Below are 6,044 nucleotides of genomic sequence, written 5' to 3'. Positions count from 1 at the left end.
AATACAAATTTCTAATATTGGTCTTTTTTTTTAAAAAAAAATGGTCATTTCATGTAATCTCATTAGCTCCTCTTGTTTAAATGTCGCTTTTAGGATACAATTTCTCAGCCTTGTTAAATGAGAATGGCTGGGCAATATATTGAGTTTTCCTATTTTGGCCATATAAGAAATACAATATTGCCTATATCAATATATATTTTTAATGCTTATTTTGTAATATAGTACTTTTTTCGGAGTCGCTGCTTTCACTACTCAGAACAGCAATACATTTCTGAGTGCGTTCTAACCCAGACCTTCCCCTAAACAAGCCACATTAAAGAACTCACCCACACATTCTCTCTTATATAAGAAAAAGCTAAAAGTTGCACATTTTGTGCAGCTATTTGTTAATAAATGCTGCCTTTGTGGCATTTTGCATCAGCAAATTTAACCCTGAATGTTCTTTCTGGTAGGACTTGAATTAAAATCACCAACATTTTTGTCCATATTGCCCACCCCTAATCATGAGCAACATCCTAACTTATTCCTACATTAAAATTGTACCAAATTTTGCATTTCATGAACAATTTGTTGTACTGTGGGGCAAAAAATCGTTTTGAAATACAAATTACAACCTTGTGACAACCTGCAAAACGCCTGTGCAAGGTCAGTCACTTACCCACTCACTTTTACCACACCACCGGTTCACTCCCCTGTCCAGCCTCTCTCTCTGACCTCATTCATGCCCATCTCTGTCTGATCGCCTACTCGTTCCCACGGCCGGACAAGCCTCCTGCCTGCTGTAGTAAAAATGGCATACCTTAAAGAACCATGGTAGCAGCAGCATCGGTTCCTGGGTCGGAGCAGAGCGTTTCGATTAAAAGCTCAGTACGAGGTTGTTCAATCCCTCTACAGGCGCATCCTTTCCGGCGGCACTCGAACCACCCGTGACTCTTGTCATTTGCCGCGCATCAATATCCAGCCTATATCTGACCTCTCAACATATTCAACCTTGAAGCAAGTGTGCAATACCATCAAATAATTACAAAATCATCATACTTCAGCTAACAACAGAAATCAGTTTGACTTCTGAGCGCTAAGGCCCCAAGACTGATTGAATTTGTAAAAGAGAAATACAATTCCAAAACGGTTCAGGTAAGAGAAGTACCCACACGGACGAAGGAACCTTTGTTGAAAACCTTGCAAGTGAAGCAAAACAGGCTGCAGCAACAAGAGAACTGAGGCAGACTCCACAAGATAACCAGGAAACTGTTGACAGTCGAGTAACAGTTTCATGCCAGTCAAAGACAAAAAAAAGGTAAATGATTTACAATCGAAAGGGAACAAGCTGCAGGATGAGCTCAACACGTAAGGCACCAACAAGCACCTGATGAACTTGCACAACCAGATCCTGTTGAGGAAACCATAGGTATTGACACCAGCCCAGTGAAGCCCACCCACCAGAAGTAAAGTCACTGAAGCTGCCAAGAAAACAAAGAGCGGCAAATAATCGATACCATCCAGTTTGAATAACTCAAAGCCTATTTTATTACCAGCACTACAATGCTGACTAACTTCTTTCAGCATCTGAGAAAATATATTATACTCTAGGTCTGCAGATTACCAAAGAAGGGCAACTTTCATTAACTTGAGCATTGAGTTAGTTCAGGCAGGCACAGAAGTCAAGCTGGCCCAGCCCATCAACTGACAGCATCCACCCCCTAATTCAGTTAATCATCCAGCTGATCATGTTCTATGCTTCCCATTGGTTAGAGTTAGTCATGGCGCTGTACTTAATTCACAGCAACACACCTACTTCCACACGCTTTGTCTGCAAACGCCTCGCAGCCCACCCCCACCCCCACCCCCACCCCAGCTCCTTCTCTCTAATTACACAGTGTTTCCTGTTGCCATCTAACATATGTGCTTCTGTTCCAGGGGGTCCTGCTGACCCGCTCTCTCTGCTTATTGCCTCTCTATGTAGCTCATGGAAGAGTGAGGGGGAGCTCCCCTTCACTTCGGGCTTTCCACACAGCTGATGGAATGGCAGAGGTCCCAGAACAGAGCCTTACCGCCAAATCTAAACTGCATGCTAATTAATAATTTGACTAAAGTGATCATGACTGAACCGTGACAACTGGCGAGGAATAACACTTCTCTCAATCCACGGTAAAAATATTCTGATCTAATCGGCAGGCTGCACTGGCCAAATATTTGCTCTTTGCAATATCATTAAGCCTCAAATGTAATGTGGATTAACTTTGTACACCTTAAAAAGGCATTTGACAATTTTGTTTGTGGAATCTCAAAAGGACTGGCTAAGTTACTCAGTCTCGTTAAAGAGCTGGAAAGATCCTATAGTCATGTGGCATTGCCAACAAGATTGCCAGCCTTAATGGAAAAGGCCTTCCATTGAAACATGTTTTGGGCAGGAGCCTCAGTAACTCGGAGGCTCCAAACTTCCTCATAAAACTCTGCATTCCTTTGTTGTTTCACATCTAATGTGGCAGTAATGATTTGTAAGTCCAATGCTAGATGTTTCGGTCTCCTCTTCTGTCCTCATGTACTGCTACATGTTTTCTCAGCGAGAAGTGGTCATGTGACCACGTCACGTTCTGTGACGTGTATTGCGGAAACATGTTTCCATAGCGCTTTTGCGACACATTTCCATCTCGAATCAACTGAAATTCCTCCTCATGAAGCTAAAAACTTTTTAGCAATATTTGAGTGTTTTTTTTTTTTTTTTTTGGAAATTCAGGTGTTTCAATTACCAGTTTTTATTGCACTGTTTAAATTTTGCACCTTTCCAAGGGTAATGGAAACACAGCGAGAGACATCGGAGCCTGAAAGAACATCAAAGGCAGAGTCGATAAAGCAATAGACTCCTCCAGCAGGACTTTTGTAAAGTCAAATCAAAGATTAGGTTCAGTTATAACAATAGTAGGCCTTGTATTACTTTATGGTGTTGTAGCATCAAACAGAAGGACAGGCACAAGGCTAATCATTTCCACAACAGTGGCTTAGAAGGTTGTGCAACATCTTGCTAAACCAATAAAGTCTCAAATGAGAACCTGTACAAAATGATGAGATGCTAAACCATATTGCGGAAAATTAAGGTGAAAGAATATAAGAAAACAAAAAAAGAAAGGCCTATAACCACCAGGTGAAGGACATTGATGTCAGAGTTAGATGAGATTGGTTTCAAGTGCTCAAGCCAAAGACTGCAGTAAATGGGTGGAGTCATCGCAGCCAATGTCCAATTGCAGACAAAGTGGATAACTGGCTTAAAGCTATGTCAAGCAATGGAGTAATTTTGTAATAATTGTAATTACAATCATTACAAAATTTCAAAAATGGCTAAATTAGTTCTAATTACTTATTACCTCAAAAAAATATCAAAGATTAATATACTTTTCATCCAGTAGGACCTTAAAAAACCAAAAATGGTCTTCTCAGAATCCTTAAAAAACTTAATGAACCATCAAGTTTTCTCAGGTCATCTGAAACGAGTGACTTTTGAGTTTTTCGGTTGTTTAACCGACTTCCCTTTAATACTGTCTTTGTCTTGCTCTATTTATTTATTGAATCACCTTGTGTGTAAATACGCTCTATTAATATCATTTTTTTTTTGCTTTTCCTTTTGTTTTGGTAACAGCCATATTCCACATTCATGAGGGAACAAGTTATAGGCTGCAGATGTGACTTACATCTGAATGAGAGGAATGCCTTTGAGACACACACACACACACTCATGTGTGTTCCAGGTGGAGTCTTTACTTCAGACTACACATCTGACTTCTATCGGTGAGGGCATCAAGAGGTCAAAGGTTCCTTAATCATTATTGCCAGTAGCTATTGAACTTAAGCCAATTTATTGTATAATATACTAAATAAAGCAAATTTTTTTTGTATTAACTTTTTTTAACTTTATCTGCACATGCTGTTGAAGGTCAACACTACAAGAAGTGCAATCTTTTAAAAACAGCAACGCATGTTTTGTTATTGCAATTAAATAAATGAATTTATTTTATTGCATAATTGTGACCATCACCAGCCCTCCCTAAGGAAGGGTAAGAAACACTTTATTATAGGGAGGATACAATGAGGGCAATGTTACACCTGGGTGGAGGGAAGGGAACAGGGAGTCAGGGTAGGAAAATGGGCAGTGTTGGGGGGAAGGGATTAGGGAAGAGGGAGTCAGGGTAGGAAATGGAAAGGCTGGGGAAGAGTCGACTGCTTTAAAATGAGAGTGAGATTGTTTTGTTTTAGTTGTGCATATTGTGGCTTATTGTGTATAGAAATCCGTTCAGCCAGTTTGGTGACCAGTGTGGAGCATAAGTATAATGGTGGTAGTGGTTGTGGACAGAGGAAAGGAATGAGTGGTTATACCTAAAACTGGTATTTGGGATCAACGTGTCTAAGGTTAAGCTATTCGAGTTTATCCCACAGCCCAAGACATGCCAGTTGTGTCCATGACCAACGTTGTGCAAGAACTGCTTCTGCAAACCCAAGCGCCACCCCGGGCCCGAAGGTGCAGCCAGGCCAGCAGAAAGAGCTGGGGCCAAGGAACCCCAGGCCCAGACGCCCCCGAGATCCCAAGCCGAGAGGCAGTCCCCCCCACCCCAGCACCAAAGTCCTTGAGGGGAGGGCCCAGAGAGCCCCCTGCCCGAGACCCTAGCGGAGGAGCAAAGGCCCACGCTGAGTAGATGGCCAGAACTGCGCCGAACAGGCAAGCCAGCGGGTGGCCCGGCGGCGGGCCCAGAGCCAGCAGGGACCGGAACCAGAAGCAACACCGGCAGCAGCCCACCCAAAGACCCACGGCCGCATCCGCAGCCACCAGGAGCACCAAGGGGATTGCTGCAAGTCGCCTCACCGGCACCCAGCACACCTGCCGATCGCCCTTCATTGATGCCTTAGTTATTGTGGCCGTACCAGCCTGTCATTGCCCGATCCCGTTAGATATCGGAAGCTGAGCAGGTCTGGGGACTGGTTAGTTGTTGGATGGGAGAACCACTGAGAATTCCAGGTGCCCTTGGGCAAGACACTTCATGAAATCATGAATAAAACACGTGTTTTATAAGCTTTCACATTGGGATGCACTGACAACTAAACTCTACAGCCATGGAACTGGATAAAATAGACCAAATGTTATGAGTCTAGATGTTGAAGGGCTAATACTGGGCGACCGTGGCTCAGGTGGTAGAGGGTTGTCTTCTGATCAAGAGGTTGGGGGTTCGATCCCAGTACCTGACTATGTGTCGAAGTGTCCTTGGGCAAGACACTGAACCCTAAGTTGCTCCCAGTGGTCCGACTAGCGCCTTGCATGGCAGTCCTGTCCTGCTGGGTGTGTGAATGTGAGAGTGAATGGGTGAATGAGCTGATATGTAAAGCGCTTTGAGACTGCTTCACTGTGGGGATAAAGCGCTATATAAATCTAGTCCATTTACCATTTACTGCCAAAGAAAGGATTTGAAGGCTTGCAAGGTCTACGGCAGTGGTTCTTAAAACTTTTAGGTTCTATTACCCCATTTCTCTTATTTCTTAATCCAAGTACCCCCTTTGTCTGACTACAACATTTTGCTTTGAAAACTACTTAAAAACAACTATAAAGCATTTTTTATTTATTTATTTATTTTTATTATTCAGTTCATTTCCGACATGGTTGCATTCACAGAAATTCATTTGACATTCAGAGCAAAATCACATCATTGTTTTTTTTTTTTTTTTTTTTTTTTCATGCCGCATAAGCATAATGATGGAATGAACGAGTGAAAAGTTTAACACAAAAGAATCAAAGTTTTGGAAATAAGTGGAAAGAAACAGTATTTAATGCAGTGGTTTCCAACCTGTTTTAGATCGTGACCAATTTGATATCAAGAATTTCTGGCAACCCCAAAGACACTTTTTCTAGAAAAATAATATAATAATAATAATGAATATAATATATTCATATTTAATAGCCTGCTACTGTAGCAACTGTTCTTCAAATGTAGAGCTAAAATGTGCTGTGTTTCTCATTGTATTCTAGGCAAAAGGTCTGACCTTTATTAAAAGGATGACCCAGA

The sequence above is a fragment of the Gouania willdenowi genome, chromosome 19 (assembly GCF_900634775.1).
Source record: "Gouania willdenowi chromosome 19, fGouWil2.1, whole genome shotgun sequence".
Taxonomy (NCBI): Eukaryota; Metazoa; Chordata; class Actinopteri; order Blenniiformes; family Gobiesocidae; genus Gouania; species Gouania willdenowi.
The sequence above is the reverse complement of the archived record's forward strand: the minus strand, read 5'-3'. Positions refer to the sequence as shown.